Source organism: Chionomys nivalis, chromosome 26, assembly GCF_950005125.1.
Source record: "Chionomys nivalis chromosome 26, mChiNiv1.1, whole genome shotgun sequence".
NCBI lineage: Eukaryota > Metazoa > Chordata > Mammalia > Rodentia > Cricetidae > Chionomys > Chionomys nivalis.
This window is the reverse complement of record NC_080111.1, coordinates 38,634,119-38,652,942: the sequence shown is the minus strand read 5'-3', so window position 1 is coordinate 38,652,942 and position 18,824 is coordinate 38,634,119.

Sequence of the window (18,824 nt, the reverse complement as noted above, 5' to 3'; positions counted from 1 at the left end):
TAGTAAGTTTATTAATTTCACGAAAGCTTTAGTAAGAAACGCTCATGCCTTTCTTTGTCAAGACAAGCAGTTGTTTGCTACGTGTGAAAGCACTGTTAGAACTGAGATCAGTGTTGCTTTTCTCAGTACAAGCTTGACTTTGAAAGATAATCGCTTCCTTTTGAAAATTTATTAATTTCACGATAGCTTTAGTAAGAAACGCACATGCGTTTCTTTGTAAGGACAAGCAGTTGTTTGGTACGTGTGAAAGCACTGTTAGAACTGAGATCAGTGTTGCTTTTATCAGTACAAGCTTTACTTTGAAAGATAATCGCGTTCTTTTGAAAGTTTATTAATTTCACGAAAGCTTTAGTAAGAAACACTCATGCGTTTCTTTGTAAAGAGAAGCAGTTGTTTGCTACGTGTGAAAGCACTGTTAGAACTGAGATCAGTGTTGCTTTTCTCAGTACAAGCTTTACTTTGAAAGATAATCGCGTTCTTTTGAAAGTTTATTAATTTCACGAACGCTTTAGTAAGAAACGCACATGCGTTTCTTTGTAAAGACAAGCAGTTGTTTGCTACGTGTGAAAGCACAGTTAGAACTGAGAACAGGTTTAATAATATCAGTACAAGCTTTACTTTGAAAGATAATCGCGTTCTTTTGAAAGTTTATTAATTTCACGAAAGCTTTAGTAAGAAACGCTCATGCATTTCTTTGTAAAGACAAGCAGTTGTTTGCTCCGTGTGAAAGCACTGTTAGAACTGAGATCAGTGTTGCTTTTCTCAGTACAAGCTTTACTTTGAAATTTAATGGCGTTCTTTTGAAAGTTTATTAATTTTACGAAAGCTTTAGTAAGAAACGCTCATGCGTTTCTTTGTAAAGACAAGCAGTTGTTTGCTACGTGTGAAAGCACTGTTAGAACTGAGATCAGTGTTGCTTTTCTCAGTACAAGCTTTACTTTGAAAGATAATCGCGTTCTTTTGAAAGTTTATTAATTTCACGAACGCTTTAGTAAGAAACGCACATGCGTTTCTTTGTAAAGACAAGCAGTTGTTTGCTACGTGTGAAAGCACAGTTAGAACTGAGAACAGGTTTAATAATATCAGTACAAGCTTTACTTTGAAAGATAATCGCGTTCTTTTGAAAGTTTATTAATTTCACGAAAGCTTTAGTAAGAAACGCTCATGCATTTCTTTGTAAAGACAAGCAGTTGTTTGCTCCGTGTGAAAGCACTGTTAGAACTGAGATCAGTGTTGCTTTTCTCAGTACAAGCTTTACTTTGAAATTTAATGGCGTTCTTTTGAAAGTTTATTAATTTTACGAAAGCTTTAGTAAGAAACGCTCATGCGTTTCTTTGTAAAGACAAGCAGTTGTTTGCTACGTGTGAAAGCACTGTTAGAACTGAGATCAGTGTTGCTTTTCTCAGTACAAGCTTTACTTTGAAAGATAATCGCGTTCTTTTGAAAGTTTATTAATTTCACGAAAGCTTTAGTAAGAAACGCACATGCGTTTCTTTGAAAGACAAGCAGTTGTTTGCTACGTGTGAAAGCACTGTTAGAACTGAGATCAGTGTTGCTTTTCTCAGTACAAGCTTTACTTTGAAAGATAATCGCGTTCTTTTGAAAGTTTATTAATTTCACGAAAGCGTTAGGACGAAACGCACATGCGTTTCTTTCTAAAGACAAGCAGTTGTTTGCTACGTGTGAAAGCACTGTTAGAACTGAGATCAGTGTTGCTTTTCTCAGTACAAGCTTTACTTTGAAAGATAATCGCGTTCTTTTGAAAGTTTATTAATTTCACGAACGCTGTAGTAAGAAACGCACATGCGTTTCTTTGTAAAGACAAGCAGTTGTTTGCTACGTGTGAAAGCACTTTTAGAACTGAGATCAGTGTTGCTTTTCTCAGTACAAGCTTTACTTTGAAAGATAATCGCGTTCTTTTGAAAGTTTATTAATTTCACGAACGCTGTAGTAAGAAACGCTCATGCGTTTCTTTGTAAAGACAAGCAGTTGTTTGCTCCTTGTGAAAGCACTGTTAGAACTGAGATCAGGTTTAATTTTATCAGTACAAGCTTTACTTTGAAAGATAATCGCTTTCTTTTGAAAGTTTATTAATTTCACGAAAGCTTTAGTAAGAAACGCACATGCGTTTCTTTGTAAAGACAAGCGTTGTTTGCTACGTGTAAAAGCACTGTTAGAACTGAGATCAGTATTGCTTTTCTCAGTACAAGCTTTACTTTGAAAGATAATCGCTTTCTTTTGAAAGTTTATTAATTTCACGAACGCTTTAGTAAGAAACGCACATGCGTTTCTTTGTAAAGACAAGCAGTTGTTTGCTACGTGTGAAAGCACTGTTAGAACTGAGATCAGTATTGCTTTTCTCAGTACAAGCTTTACTTTGAAAGATAATCGCGTTCTTTTGAAAGTTTATTAATTTCACGAACGCTTTAGTAAGAAACGCTCATGCGTTTCTTTGAAAAGACAAGCAGTTGTTTGCTACGTGTGAAAGCACTGTTAGAACTGAGATCAGTGTTGCTTTTCTCAGTACAAGCTTTACTTTGAAAGATAATCGCGTTCTTTTGAAAGTTTATTAATTTCACGAAAGCTTTAGTAAGAAACGCACATGCGTTTCTTTGTAAACAGAAGGAGTTGTTTGCTACGTGTGAAAGCACTGTTAGAACTGAGATCAGTGTTGCTTTTCTCAGTACAAGCTTTACTTTGAAAGATAATCGCGTTCTTTTGAAAGTTTATTAATTTCACGAAAGCTTTAGTAAGAAACACTCATGCGTTTCTTTGTAAAGACAAGCAGTTGTTTGCTACGTGTGAAAGCACTGTTAGAACTGAGATCAGTGTTGCTTTTCTCAGTACAAGCTTTACTTTGAAAGATAATCGCGTTCTTTTGAAAGTTTATTAATTTCACGAAAGCTTTAGTAAGAAACGCTCATGCGTTTCTTTGTAAAGACAAGCATTTGTTTGCTACGTCTGAAAGCACTGTTAGAACTGAGATCAGGTTTAATTTCCTCAGTACAAGCTTTACTTTGAAAGATAATTGCGTTCTTTGAAAGTTTATTAATTTCACGAAAGCTTTAGAAAGAAACGCACATGCGTTTCTTTGTAAAGACAAGCAGTTTTTTGCTACGTGTGAAAGCACTGTTAGAACTGAGATCAGGTTTAATTTCCTCAGTACAAGATTTACTTTGAAAGATAATTGCGTTCTTTGAAAGTTTATTAATTTCACGAAAGCTTAGGAAGAAACGCACATGCGTTTCTTTGTAAAGACAAGCAGTTGTTTGCTACGTGTGAAAGCTCTGTTAGAACTGAGATCAGGTTTAATTTCCTCAGTACAAGCCTTACTTTGAAAGATAATCGCATTCTTTTGTAAGTTTATTAATTTCACGAAAGCTTTAGTAAGAAACGCTCATGCCTTTCTTTGTCAAGACAAGCAGTTGTTTGCTACTTGTGAAAGCACTGTTAGAACTGAGATCAGTGTTGCTTTTCTCAGTACAAGCTTGACTTTGAAAGATAATCGCTTCCTTTTGACAATTTATTAATTTCACGATAGCTTTAGTAAGAAACGCACATGCGTTTCTTTGTAAGGACAAGCAGTTGTTTGCTACGTGTGAAAGCACTGTTAGAACTGAGATCAGTGTTGCTTTTCTCAGTACAAGCTTTACTTTGAAAGATAATCGCATTCTTTTGTAAGTTTATTAATTTCACGAAAGCTTTAGTAAGAAACGCTCATGCCTTTCTTTGTCAAGACAAGCAGTTGTTTGCTACGTGTGAAAGCACTGTTAGAACTGAGATCAGTGTTGCTTTTCTCAGTACAAGCTTTACTTTGAAAGATAATCACGTTCTTTTGAAAGTTTATTAATTTCACGAAAGCTTTAGTAAGAAACGCACATGCGTTTCTTTGTCAAGACAAGCAGTTGTTTGCTACGTGTGAAAGTACTGCTAGAACTGAGATCAGTATTGCTTTTCTCAGTACAAGCTTTACTTTGAAAGATAATCGCGTTCTTTTGAAAGTTTATTAATTTCACGAAAGCTTTAGTAAGAAACGCTCATGCGTTTCTTTGTAAAGACAAGCAGTTGTTTGCTACGTGTGAAAGCACTGGTAGAACTGAGATTAGGTTTAATTTTATCAGTACAAGCTTTACTTTGAAAGATAATCGCGTTCTTTTGAAAGTTTATTAATTTCACGAAAGCTTTAGTAAGAAACGCTCATGCGTTTCTTTGTAAAGACAAGCAGTTGTTTGCTACGTGTGAAAGCACTGTTAGAACTGAGATCAGGTTTAATAATATCAGTACAAGCTTTACTTTGAAAGATAATCGCGTTCTTTTGAAAGGTTATTAATTTCACGAAAGCTTTAGTAAGAAACGCACTGCGTTTCTTTGTAAAGACAAGCAGTTGTTTGCTCCTTGTGAAAGCACTGTTAGAACTGAGATCAGTGTTGCTTTTCTCAGTACAAGCTTTACTTTGAAAGATAATCGCGTTCTTTTGAAAGGTTATTAATTTCACGAAAGCTTTAGTAAGAAACGCTCATGCGTTTCTTTGTAAAGACAAGCAGTTGTTTGCTACGTGTGAAAGCACTGTTAGTACTGAGATCAGTGTTGCTTTTCTCAGTACAAGCTTTACTTTGAAAGATAATCGCGTTCTTTTGAAAGTTTATTAATTCACGAAAGCATTAGTAAGAAACGCTCATGCGTTTCTTTGAAAAGACAAGCAGTTGTTTGCTACGTGTGAAAGCACTGTTAGAACGGAGATCAGTGTTGCTTTTCTCAGTACAAGCTTTACTTTGAAAGATAATCGCGTTCTTTGAAAGTTTATTAATTTCACGAAAGCTTTAGTAAGAAACGCACATGCGTTTCTTTGTAAAGACAAGCAGTTGTTTGCTACGTGTGAAAGCACTGTTAGAACTGAGATCAGTGTTGCTTTTCACAGTACAAGCTTTACTTTGAAAGATAATCTCGTTCCTTTGAAAGTTTATTAATTTCACGAAAGCTTTAGTAAGAAACGCACATGCGTTTCTTTGTCAAGACAAGCAGTTGTTTGCTACGTGTGAAAGCACTGTTAGAACTGAGATCAGTGTTGCTTTTCTCAGTACAAGCTTTACTTTGAAAGATAATCACGTTCTTTTGAAAGTTTATTAATTTCACGAAAGCTTTAGTAAGAAACGCACATGCGTTTCTTTGTCAAGACAAGCAGTTGTTTGCTACGTGTGAAAGCACTGCTAGAACTGAGATCAGTATTGCTTTTCTCAGTACAAGCTTTACTTTGAAAGATAATCGCGTTCTTTTGAAAGTTTATTAATTTCACGAAAGCTTTAGTAAGAAACGCTCATGCGTTTCTTTGTAAAGACAAGCAGTTGTTTGCTACGTGTGAAAGCACTGGTAGAACTGAGATTAGGTTTAATTTTATCAGTACAAGCTTTACTTTGAAAGATAATCGCGTTCTTTTGAAAGTTTATTAATTTCACGTAAGCTTTAGTAAGAAACGCTCATGCGTTTCTTTGTAAAGACAAGCAGTTGTTTGCTACGTGTGAAAGCACTGTTAGAACTGAGATCAGGTTTAATAATATCAGTACAAGCTTTACTTTGAAAGATAATCGCGTTCTTTTGAAAGGTTATTAATTTCACGAAAGCTTTAGTAAGAAACGCACTGCGTTTCTTTGTAAAGACAAGCAGTTGTTTGCTCCTTGTGAAAGCACTGTTAGAACTGAGATCAGTGTTGCTTTTCTCAGTACAAGCTTTACTTTGAAAGATAATCGCGTTCTTTTGAAAGGTTATTAATTTCACGAAAGCTTTAGTAAGAAACGCTCATGCGTTTCTTTGTAAAGACAAGCAGTTGTTTGCTACGTGTGAAAGCACTGTTAGTACTGAGATCAGTGTTGCTTTTCTCAGTACAAGCTTTACTTTGAAAGATAATCGCGTTCTTTTGAAAGTTTATTAATTCACGAAAGCATTAGTAAGAAACGCACATGCGTTTCTTTGAAAAGACAAGCAGTTGTTTGCTACGTGTGAAAGCACTGTTAGAACGGAGATCAGTGTTGCTTTTCTCAGTACAAGCTTTACTTTGAAAGATAATCGCGTTCTTTGAAAGTTTATTAATTTCACGAAAGCTTTAGTAAGAAACGCACATGCGTTTCTTTGTAAAGACAAGCAGTTGTTTGCTACGTGTGAAAGCACTGTTAGAACTGAGATCAGTGTTGCTTTTCACAGTACAAGCTTTACTTTGAAAGATAATCTCGTTCCTTTGAAAGTTTATTAATTTCACGAAAGCTTTAGTAAGAAACGCACATGCGTTTCTTTGTAAAGACAAGAAGTTGTTTGCTACGTGTGAAAGCCCTGTTAGAACTGAGATCAGGTTTAATTTCCTCAGTACAAGCTTTACTTTGAAAGATAATCGCGTTCTTTTGAAAGTTTATTAATTTCACGAAAGCTTTAGTAAGAAACGCACATGCGTTTCTTTGTAAAGACAAGCAGTTGTTTGCTACGTGTGAAAGCACTGTTAGAACTGAGATCAGGTTTAATAATATCAGTACTAGCTTTACTTTGAAAGATAATCGCGTTCTTTTGAAAGTTTATTAATTTCACGAAAGCTTTAGTAAAAAACGCTCATGCATTTCTTTGTAAAGAAAAGCAGTTGTTTGCTACGTGTGAAAGCACTGTTAGAACTGAGATCAGTGTTGCTTTTCTCAGTACAAGCTTTACTTTGAAAGATAATCGCGTTCTTTTGAAAGTTTATTAATTTCACGAAAGCTTAAGTAAGAAACGCTCATGCGTTTCTTTGTAAAGACAAGCAGTTGTTTGCTATGTGTGAAAGCACTGTTAGAACTGAGATCAGGTTTAATTTATTCAGTACAAGATTTACTTTGAAAGATAATCGCGTTCTTTTGAAAGTTTATTAATTTCACGAAAGCTTTATTAAGAAACGCACATGCGTTTCTTTGTCAAGACAAGCAGTTGTTTGCTACGTGTGAAAGCACTGTTAGAACTGAGATCAGTGTTGCTTTTCTCAGTACAAGATTTACTTTGAAAGATAATCGCGTTCTTTTGAAAGTTTATTAATTTCACGAACGCTTTAGTAAGAAACGCTCATGCGTTTCTTTGTAAAGACAAGCAGTTGTTTGCTACGTGTGAAAGCACTGTTAGAACTGAGATCAGTGTTGCTTTTCTCAGTACAAGCTTTACTTTGAAAGATAATCGCGTCCTTTTGAAAGTTTATTAATTTCACGAAAGCTTTAGTAAGAAACGCTCATTCGTTTCTTTGTAAAGACAAGCAGTTGTTTGCTACGTGTGAAAGCACTGTTAGAACTGAGATCAGGTTTAATTTCCTCAGTACAAGCTTTACTTTGAAAGATAATTGCGTTCTTTGACAGTTTATTAATTTCACGAAAGCTTTAGGAGGAAACGCACATGCGTTTCTTTGTAAAGACAAGCAGTTGTTTGCTACGTGTGAAAGCACTGTTAGAACAGAGATCAGTGTTGCTTTTCTCAGTTCAAGCTTTACTTTGAAAGATAATCGCGTTCTTTTGAAAGTTTATTAATTACACGAAAGCTTTAGTAAGAAACGCACATGCGTTTCTTTGTAAAGACAAGCAGTTGTTTGCTACGTTTGAAAGCACTGTTAGAACAGAGATCAGTGTTGCTTTTCTCAGTTCAAGCTTTACTTTGAAAGATAATCGCGTTCTTTTGAAAGTTTATTAATTTCACGATAGCTTTAGTAAGAAACGCACATGCGTTTCTTTGTCAAGACAAGCAGTTGTTTGCTACGTGTGAAAGCACTGTTAGAACTGAGATCAGTGTTGCTTTTCTCAGTACAAGCTTTACTTTGAAAGATAATCGCGTTCTTTTGAAAGTTTATTAATTTCACGAAAGCTTTAGTAAGAAACGCACATGCGTTTCTTTGTCAAGACAAGCAGTTGTTTGCTACGTGTGAAAGCACTGTTAGAACTGAGTTCAGGTTTAATTTCCTCAGTACAAGCTTTACTTTGAAAGATAATCGCGTTCTTTTGAAAGTTTATTAATTTCACGAAAGCTTTAGTAAGAAACGCTCATGCATTTCTTTGTAAAGACAAGCAGTTGTTTGCTCCGTGTGAAAGCACTGTTAGAACTAAAATCAGTGTTGCTTTTCTCAGTACAAGCTTTACTTTGAAAGATAATCGCGTTCTTTTGAAAGTTTATTAATTCACGAAAGCTTTAGTAAGAAACGCTCATGCGTTTCTTTGAAAAGACAAGCAGTTGTTTGCTACGTGTGAAAGCACTGTTAGAACTGTGATCAGTGTTGCTTTTCTCAGTACAAGCTTTACTTTGAAAGATAATCGCGTTCTTTTGAAAGTTTATTAATTTCACGAAAGCTTTAGTAAGAAACGCACATGCGTTTCTTTGTAAAGACAAGCAGTTGTTTGCTACGTGTGAAAGCATTGTTAGAACGGAGATCAGGTTTAATTTTATCAGTACAAGCTTTACTTTGAAAAATAATCGCGTTCTTTTGAAAGTTTATTAATTTCACAAAAGCTTTAATAAGAAAAGCACATGCGTTTCTTTGTCAAGACAAGCAGTTGTTTGCTACGTGTGAAAGCACTGTTAGAACAGAGATCAGTGTTGCTTTTCTCAGTACAAGCTTTACTTTGAAAGATAATCGCGTTCTTTTGAAAGTTTTTTAATTTCACGAAAGCTTTAGTAAGAAAGGCTCATGCGTTTCTTTGTAAAGACAAGCAGTTGTTTGTTACGTGTGAAAGCACTGTTAGAACTGAGATCAGGTTTAATTTCTTCAGTACAAGCTTTACTTTGAAAGATAATCGCGTTCTTTTGAAAGTTTATTAATTTCACGAAAGCTTTAGTTAGAAACGCACATGCGTTTCTTTGTCAAGACAAGCAGTTGTTTGCTACGTGTGAAAGCACTGTTAGAACTGAGATCAGTGTTGCTTTTCTCAGTACAAGCTTTACCTCGAAAGATAATCGCGTTCTTTTGAAAGTTTATTAATTTCACGAAAGCTTTAGTAAGAAACGCACATGCGTTGCTTTGTAAAGACAAGCAGTTGTTTGCTACGTGTGAAAGCACTGTTAGAACTGAGATCAGTGTTGCTTTTCTCAGTACAAGCTTTACTTTGAAAGATAATCTCGTTCTTTCGAAAGTTTATTAATTTCACCAAAGCTTTAGTAAGAAACGCACATGCGTTTCTTTGTCAAGACAAGCAGTTGTTTGCTACGTGTGAAAGCACTGTTAGAACTGAGATCAGTGTTGCTTTTCTCAGTACAAGCTTTACTTTGAAAGATAATCACGTTCTTTTGAAAGTTTATTAATTTCACGAAAGCTTTAGTAAGAAACGCACATGCGTTTCTTTGTCAAGACAAGCAGTTGTTTGCTACGTGTGAAAGCACTGCTAGAACTGAGATCAGTATTGCTTTTCTCAGTACAAGCTTTACTTTGAAAGATAATCGCGTTCTTTTGAAAGTTTATTAATTTCACGAAAGCTTTAGTAAGAAACGCTCATGCGTTTCTTTGTAAAGACAAGCAGTTGTTTGCTACGTGTGAAAGCACTGGTAGAACTGAGATTAGGTTTAATTTTATCAGTACAAGCTTTACTTTGAAAGATAATCGCGTTCTTTTGAAAGTTTATTAATTTCACGAAAGCTTTAGTAAGAAACGCTCATGCGTTTCTTTGTAAAGACAAGCAGTTGTTTGCTACGTGTGAAAGCACTGTTAGAACTGAGATCAGGTTTAATAATATCAGTACAAGCTTTACTTTGAAAGATAATCGCGTTCTTTTGAAAGGTTATTAATTTCACGAAAGCTTTAGTAAGAAACGCACTGCGTTTCTTTGTAAAGACAAGCAGTTGTTTGCTCCTTGTGAAAGCACTGTTAGAACTGAGATCAGTGTTGCTTTTCTCAGTACAAGCTTTACTTTGAAAGATAATCGCGTTCTTTTGAAAGGTTATTAATTTCACGAAAGCTTTAGTAAGAAACGCTCATGCGTTTCTTTGTAAAGACAAGCAGTTGTTTGCTACGTGTGAAAGCACTGTTAGTACTGAGATCAGTGTTGCTTTTCTCAGTACAAGCTTTACTTTGAAAGATAATCGCGTTCTTTTGAAAGTTTATTAATTCACGAAAGCATTAGTAAGAAACGCTCATGCGTTTCTTTGAGAAGACAAGCAGTTGTTTGCTACGTGTGAAAGCACTGTTAGAACGGAGATCAGTGTTGCTTTTCTCAGTACAAGCTTTACTTTGAAAGATAATCGCGTTCTTTGAAAGTTTATTAATTTCACGAAAGCTTTAGTAAGAAACGGACATGCGTTTCTTTGTAAAGACAAGCAGTTGTTTGCTACGTGTGAAAGCACTGTTAGAACTGAGATCAGTGTTGCTTTTCACAGTACAAGCTTTACTTTGAAAGATGATCTCGTTCTTTTGAAAGTTTATTAATTTCACGAAAGCTTTAGTAAGAAACGCACATGCGTTTCTTTGTAAAGACAAGAAGTTGTTTGCTACGTGTGAAAGCCCTGTTAGAACTGAGATCAGGTTTAATTTCCTCAGTACAAGCTTTACTTTGAAAGATAATCGCGTTCTTTTGAAAGTTTATTAATTTCACGAAAGCTTTAGTAAGAAACGCACATGCGTTTCTTTGTAAAGACAAGCAGTTGTTTGCTAAGTGTGAAAGCACTGTTAGAACTGAGATCAGGTTTAATAATATCAGTACTAGCTTTACTTTGAAAGATAATCGCGTTCTTTTGAAAGTTTATTAATTTCACGAAAGCTTTAGTAAAAAACGCTCATGCATTTCTTTGTAAAGAAAAGCAGTTGTTTGCTACGTGTGAAAGCACTGTTAGAACAGAGATCAGTGTTGCTTTTCTCAGTACAAGCTTTACTTTGAAAGATAATCGCGTTCTTTTGAAAGTTTTTTAATTTCACGAAAGCTTTAGTAAGAAAGGCTCATGCGTTTCTTTGTAAAGACAAGCAGTTGTTTGTTACGTGTGAAAGCACTGTTAGAACTGAGATCAGGTTTAATTTCTTCAGTACAAGCTTTACTTTGAAAGATAATCGCGTTCTTTTGAAAGTTTATTAATTTCACGAAAGCTTTAGTTAGAAACGCACATGCGTTTCTTTGTCAAGACAAGCAGTTGTTTGCTACGTGTGAAAGCACTGTTAGAACTGAGATCAGTGTTGCTTTTCTCAGTACAAGCTTTACCTCGAAAGATATTCGCGTTCTTTTGAAAGTTTATTAATTTCACGAAAGCTTTAGTAAGAAACGCACATGCGTTGCTTTGTAAAGACAAGCAGTTGTTTGCTACGTGTGAAAGCACTGTTAGAACTGAGATCAGTGTTGCTTTTCTCAGTACAAGCTTTACTTTGAAAGATAATCTCGTTCTTTCGAAAGTTTATTAATTTCACCAAAGCTTTAGTAAGAAACACACATGCGTTTCTTTGTCAAGACAAGCAGTTGTTTGCTACGTGTGAAAGCACTGTTAGAACTGAGATCAGTGTTGCTTTTCTCAGTACAAGCTTTACTTTGAAAGATAATCACGTTCTTTTGAAAGTTTATTAATTTCACGAAAGCTTTAGTAAGAAACGCACATGCGTTTCTTTGTCAAGACAAGCAGTTGTTTGCTACGTGTGAAAGCACTGCTAGAACTGAGATCAGTATTGCTTTTCTCAGTACAAGCTTTACTTTGAAAGATAATCGCGTTCTTTTGAAAGTTTATTAATTTCACGAAAGCTTTAGTAAGAAACGCTCATGCGTTTCTTTGTAAAGACAAGCAGTTGTTTGCTACGTGTGAAAGCACTGTTAGAACTGAGATCAGGTTTAATAATATCAGTACAAGCTTTACTTTGAAAGATAATCGCGTTCTTTTGAAAGGTTATTAATTTCACGAAAGCTTTAGTAAGAAACGCACTGCGTTTCTTTGTAAAGACAAGCAGTTGTTTGCTCCTTGTGAAAGCACTGTTAGAACTGAGATCAGTGTTGCTTTTCTCAGTACAAGCTTTACTTTGAAAGATAATCGCGTTCTTTTGAAAGGTTATTAATTTCACGAAAGCTTTAGTAAGAAACGCTCATGCGTTTCTTTGTAAAGACAAGCAGTTGTTTGCTACGTGTGAAAGCACTGTTAGTACTGAGATCAGTGTTGCTTTTCTCAGTACAAGCTTTACTTTGAAAGATAATCGCGTTCTTTTGAAAGTTTATTAATTCACGAAAGCATTAGTAAGAAACGCTCATGCGTTTCTTTGAGAAGACAAGCAGTTGTTTGCTACGTGTGAAAGCACTGTTAGAACGGAGATCAGTGTTGCTTTTCTCAGTACAAGCTTTACTTTGAAAGATAATCGCGTTCTTTGAAAGTTTATTAATTTCACGAAAGCTTTAGTAAGAAACGCACATGCGTTTCTTTGAAAAGACAAGCAGTTGTTTGCTACGTGTGAAAGCACTGATAGAACTGAGATCAGTGTTGCTTTTCACAGTACAAGCTTTACTTTGAAAGATGATCTCGTTCTTTTGAAAGTTTATTAATTTCACGAAAGCTTTAGTAAGAAACGCACATGCGTTTCTTTGTAAAGACAAGCAGTTGTTTGCTAAGTGTGAAAGCACTGTTAGAACTGAGATCAGGTTTAATAATATCAGTACTAGCTTTACTTTGAAAGATAATCGCGTTCTTTTGAAAGTTTATTAATTTCACGAAAGCTTTAGTAAAAAACGCTCATGCATTTCTTTGTAAAGAAAAGCAGTTGTTTGCTACGTGTGAAAGCACTGTTAGAACTGAGATCAGTGTTGCTTTTCTCAGTACAAGCTTTACTTTGAAAGATAATCGCGTTCTTTTGAAAGTTTATTAATTTCACGAAAGCTTAAGTAAGAAACGCTCATGCGTTACTTTGTAAAGACAAGCAGTTGTTTGCTATGTGTGAAAGCACTGTTAGAACTGAGATCAGGTTTAATTTATTCAGTACAAGATTTACTTTGAAAGATAATCGCGTTCTTTTGAAAGTTTATTAATTTCACGAAAGCTTTATTAAGAAACGCACATGCGTTTCTTTGTCAAGACAAGCAGTTGTTTGCTACGTGTGACAGCACTGTTAGAACTGAGATCAGTGTTGCTTTTCTCAGTACAAGATTTACTTTGAAAGATAATCGCGTTCTTTTTAAAGTTTATTAATTTCACGAACGCTTTAGTAAGAAACGCTCATGCGTTTCTTTGTAAAGACAAGCAGTTGTTTGCTACGTGTGAAAGCACTGTTAGAACTGAGATCAGTGTTGCTTTTCTCAGTACAAGCTTTACTTTGAAAGATAATCGCGTCCTTTTGAAAGTTTATTAATTTCACGAAAGCTTTAGTAAGAAACGCTCATTCGTTTCTTTGTAAAGACAAGCAGTTCTTTGCTACGTGTGAAAGCACTGTTAGAACTGAGATCAGGTTTAATTTCCTCAGTATAAGCTTTACTTTGAAAGATAATTGCGTTCTTTGACAGTTTATTAATTTCACGAAAGCTTTAGGAGGAAACGCACATGCGTTTCTTTGTAAAGACAAGCAGTTGTTTGCTACGTGTGAAAGCACTGTTAGTACTGAGATCAGTGTTGCTTTTCTCAGTACAAGCTTTACTTTGAAAGATAATCGCGTTCTTTTGAAAGTTTATTAATTCACGAAAGCATTAGTAAGAAACGCTCATGCGTTTCTTTGAAAAGACAAGCAGTTGTTTGCTACGTGTGAAAGCACTGTTAGAACGGAGATCAGTGTTGCTTTTCTCAGTACAAGCTTTACTTTGAAAGATAATCGCGTTCTTTGAAAGTTTATTAATTTCACGAAAGCTTTAGTAAGAAACGCACATGCGTTTCTTTGTAAAGACAAGCAGTTGTTTGCTACGTGTGAAAGCACTGTTAGAACTGAGATCAGTGTTGCTTTTCACAGTACAAGCTTTACTTTGAAAGATAATCTCGTTCCTTTGAAAGTTTATTAATTTCACGAAAGCTTTAGTAAGAAACGCACATGCGTTTCTTTGTCAAGACAAGCAGTTGTTTGCTACGTGTGAAAGCACTGTTAGAACTGAGATCAGTGTTGCTTTTCTCAGTACAAGCTTTACTTTGAAAGATAATCACGTTCTTTTGAAAGTTTATTAATTTCACGAAAGCTTTAGTAAGAAACGCACATGCGTTTCTTTGTCAAGACAAGCAGTTGTTTGCTACGTGTGAAAGCACTGCTAGAACTGAGATCAGTATTGCTTTTCTCAGTACAAGCTTTACTTTGAAAGATAATCGCGTTCTTTTGAAAGTTTATTAATTTCACGAAAGCTTTAGTAAGAAACGCTCATGCGTTTCTTTGTAAAGACAAGCAGTTGTTTGCTACGTGTGAAAGCACTGGTAGAACTGAGATTAGGTTTAATTTTATCAGTACAAGCTTTACTTTGAAAGATAATCGCGTTCTTTTGAAAGTTTATTAATTTCACGAAAGCTTTAGTAAGAAACGCTCATGCGTTTCTTTGTAAAGACAAGCAGTTGTTTGCTACGTGTGAAAGCACTGTTAGAACTGAGATCAGGTTTAATAATATCAGTACAAGCTTTACTTTGAAAGATAATCGCATTCTTTTGAAAGGTTATTAATTTCACGAAAGCTTTAGTAAGAAACGCACTGCGTTTCTTTGTAAAGACAAGCAGTTGTTTGCTCCTTGTGAAAGCACTGTTAGAACTGAGATCAGTGTTGCTTTTCTCAGTACAAGCTTTACTTTGAAAGATAATCGCGTTCTTTTGAAAGGTTATTAATTTCACGAAAGCTTTAGTAAGAAACGCTCATGCGTTTCTTTGTAAAGACAAGCAGTTGTTTGCTACGTGTGAAAGCACTGTTAGTACTGAGATCAGTGTTGCTTTTCTCAGTACAAGCTTTACTTTGAAAGATAATCGCGTTCTTTTGAAAGTTTATTAATTCACGAAAGCATTAGTAAGAAACGCTCATGCGTTTCTTTGAAAAGACAAGCAGTTGTTTGCTACGAGTGAAAGCACTGTTAGAACGGAGATCAGTGTTGCTTTTCTCAGTACAAGCTTTACTTTGAAAGATAATCGCGTTCTTTGAAAGTTTATTAATTTCACGAAAGCTTTAGTAAGAAACGCACATGCGTTTCTTTGTAAAGACAAGCAGTTGTTTGCTACGTGTGAAAGCACTGTTAGAACTGAGATCAGTGTTGCTTTTCACAGTACAAGCTTTACTTTGAAAGATAATCTCGTTCCTTTGAAAGTTTATTAATTTCACGAAAGCTTTAGTAAGAAACGCACATGCGTTTCTTTGTAAAGACAAGAAGTTGTTTGCTACGTGTGAAAGCCCTGTTAGAACTGAGATCAGGTTTAATTTCCTCAGTACAAGCTTTACTTTGAAAGATAATCGCGTTCTTTTGAAAGTTTATTAATTTCACGAAAGCTTTAGTAAGAAACGCACATGCGTTTCTTTGTAAAGACAAGCAGTTGTTTGCTACGTGTGAAAGCACTGTTAGAACTGAGATCAGGTTTAATAATATCAGTACTAGCTTTACTTTGAAAGATAATCGCGTTCTTTTGAAAGTTTATTAATTTCACGAAAGCTTTAGTAAAAAACGCTCATGCATTTCTTTGTAAAGAAAAGCAGTTGTTTGCTACGTGTGAAAGCACTGTTAGAACTGAGATCAGTGTTGCTTTTCTCAGTACAAGCTTTACTTTGAAAGATAATCGCGTTCTTTTGAAAGTTTATTAATTTCACGAAAGCTTAAGTAAGAAACGCTCATGCGTTTCTTTGTAAAGACAAGCAGTTGTTTGCTATGTGTGAAAGCACTGTTAGAACTGAGATCAGGTTTAATTTATTCAGTACAAGATTTACTTTGAAAGATAATCGCGTTCTTTTGAAAGTTTATTAATTTCACGAAAGCTTTATTAAGAAACGCACATGCGTTTCTTTGTCAAGACAAGCAGTTGTTTGCTACGTGTGAAAGCACTGTTAGAACTGAGATCAGTGTTGCTTTTCTCAGTACAAGATTTACTTTGAAAGATAATCGCGTTCTTTTTAAAGTTTATTAATTTCACGAACGCTTTAGTAAGAAACGCTCATGCGTTTCTTTGTAAAGACAAGCAGTTGTTTGCTACGTGTGAAAGCACTGTTAGAACTGAGATCAGTGTTGCTTTTCTCAGTACAAGCTTTACTTTGAAAGATAATCGCGTCCTTTTGAAAGTTTATTAATTTCACGAAAGCTTTAGTAAGAAACGCTCATTCGTTTCTTTGTAAAGACAAGCAGTTGTTTGCTACGTGTGAAAGCACTGTTAGAACTGAGATCAGGTTTAATTTCCTCAGTACAAGCTTTACTTTGAAAGATAATTGCGTTCTTTGACAGTTTATTAATTTCACGAAAGCTTTAGGAGGAAACGCACATGCGTTTCTTTGTAAAGACAAGCAGTTGTTTGCTAAGTGTGAAAGCACTGTTAGAACAGAGATCAGTGTTGCTTTTCTCAGTTCAAGCTTTACTTTGAAAGATAATCGCGTTCTTTTGAAAGTTTATTAATTACACGAAAGCTTTAGTAAGAAACGCACATGCGTTTCTTTGTAAAGACAAGCAGTTGTTTGCTACGTGTGAAAGCACTGTTAGAACAGAGATCAGTGTTGCTTTTCTCAGTTCAAGCTTTACTTTGAAAGATAATCGCGTTCTTTTGAAAGTTTATTAATTTCACGATAGCTTTAGTAAGAAACGCACATGCGTTTCTTTGTAAAGACAAGCAGTTGTTTGCTACGTGTGAAAGCACTGTTAGAACTGAGATCAGTGTTGCTTTTCTCAGTACAAGCTTTACTTTGAAAGATAATCGCGTTCTTTTGAAAGTTTATTAATTTCACGAAAGCTTTAGTAAGAAACGCACATGCGTTTCTTTGTCAAGACAAGCAGTTGTTTGCTACGTGTGAAAGCACTGTTAGAACTGAGTTCAGGTTTAATTTCCTCAGTACAAGCTTTACTTTGAAAGATAATCGCGTTCTTTTGAAAGTTTATTAATTTCACGAAAGCTTTAGTAAGAAACGCTCATGCATTTCTTTGTAAAGACAAGCAGTTGTTTGCTCCGTGTGAAAGCACTGTTAGAACTAAAATCAGTGTTGCTTTTCTCAGTACAAGCTTTACTTTGAAAGATAATCGCGTTCTTTTGAAAGTTTATTAATTCACGAAAGCTTTAGTAAGAAACGCTCATGCGTTTCTTTGAAAAGACAAGCAGTTGTTTGCTACGTGTGAAAGCACTGTTAGAACTGTGATCAGTGTTGCTTTTCTCAGTACAAGCTTTACTTTGAAAGATAATCGCGTTCTTTTGAAAGTTTATTAATTTCACGAAAGCTTTAGTAAGAAACGCACATGCGTTTCTTTGTAAAGACAAACAGTTGTTTGCTACGTGTGAACGCATTGTTAGAACGGAGATCAGGTTTAATTTTATCAGTACAAGCTTTACTTTGAAAAATAATCGCGTTCTTTTGAAAGTTTATTAATTTCACAAAAGCTTTAATAAGAAAAGCACATGCGTTTCTTTGTCAAGACAAGCAGTTGTTTGCTACGTGTGAAAGCACTGTTAGAACAGAGATCAGTGTTGCTTTTCTCAGTACAAGCTTTACTTTGAAAGATAATCGCGTTCTTTTGAAAGTTTTTTAATTTCACGAAAGCTTTAGTAAGAAAGGCTCATGCGTTTCTTTGTAAAGACAAGCAGTTGTTTGTTACGTGTGAAAGCACTGTTAGAACTGAGATCAGGTTTAATTTCTTCAGTACAAGCTTTACTTTGAAAGATAATCGCGTTCTTTTGAAAGTTTATTAATTTCACGAAAGCTTTAGTTAGAAACGCACATGCGTTTCTTTGTCAAGACAAGCAGTTGTTTGCTACGTGTGAAAGCACTGTTAGAACTGAGATCAGTGTTGCTTTTCTCAGTACAAGCTTTACCTCGAAAGATAATCGCGTTCTTTTGAAAGTTTATTAATTTCACGAAAGCTTTAGTAAGAAACGCACATGCGTTGCTTTGTAAAGACAAGCAGTTGTTTGCTACGTGTGAAAGCACTGTTAGAACTGAGATCAGTGTTGCTTTTCTCAGTACAAGCTTTACTTTGAAAGATAATCTCGTTCTTTCGAAAGTTTATTAATTTCACCAAAGCTTTAGTAAGAAACGCACATGCGTTTCTTTGTCAAGACAAGCAGTTGTTTGCTACGTGTGAAAGCACTGTTAGAACTGAGATCAGTGTTGCTTTTCTCAGTACAAGCTTTACTTTGAAAGATAATCACGTTCTTTTGAAAGTTTATTAATTTCACGAAAGCTTTAGTAAGAAACGCACATGCGTTTCTTTGTCAAGACAAGCAGTTGTTTGCTACGTGTGAAAGCACTGCTAGAACTGAGATCAGTATTGCTTTTCTCAGTACAAGCTTTACTTTGAAAGATAATCGCGTTCTTTTGAAAGTTTATTAATTTCACGAAAGCTTTAGTAAGAAACGCTCATGCGTTTCTTTGTAAAGACAAGCAGTTGTTTGCTACGTGTGAAAGCACTGGTAGAACTGAGATTAGGTTTAATTTTATCAGTACAAGCTTTACTTTGAAAGATAATCGCGTTCTTTTGAAAGTTTATTAATTTCACGAAAGCTTTAGTAAGAAACGCTCATGCGTTTCTTTGTAAAGACAAGCAGTTGTTTGCTACGTGTGAAAGCACTGTTAGAACTGAGATCAGGTTTAATAATATCAGTACAAGCTTTACTTTGAAAGATAATCGCGTTCTTTTGAAAGGTTATTAATTTCACGAAAGCTTTAGTAAGAAACGCACTGCGTTTCTTTGTAAAGACAAGCAGTTGTTTGCTCCTTGTGAAAGCACTGTTAGAACTGAGATCAGTGTTGCTTTTTACAGTACAAG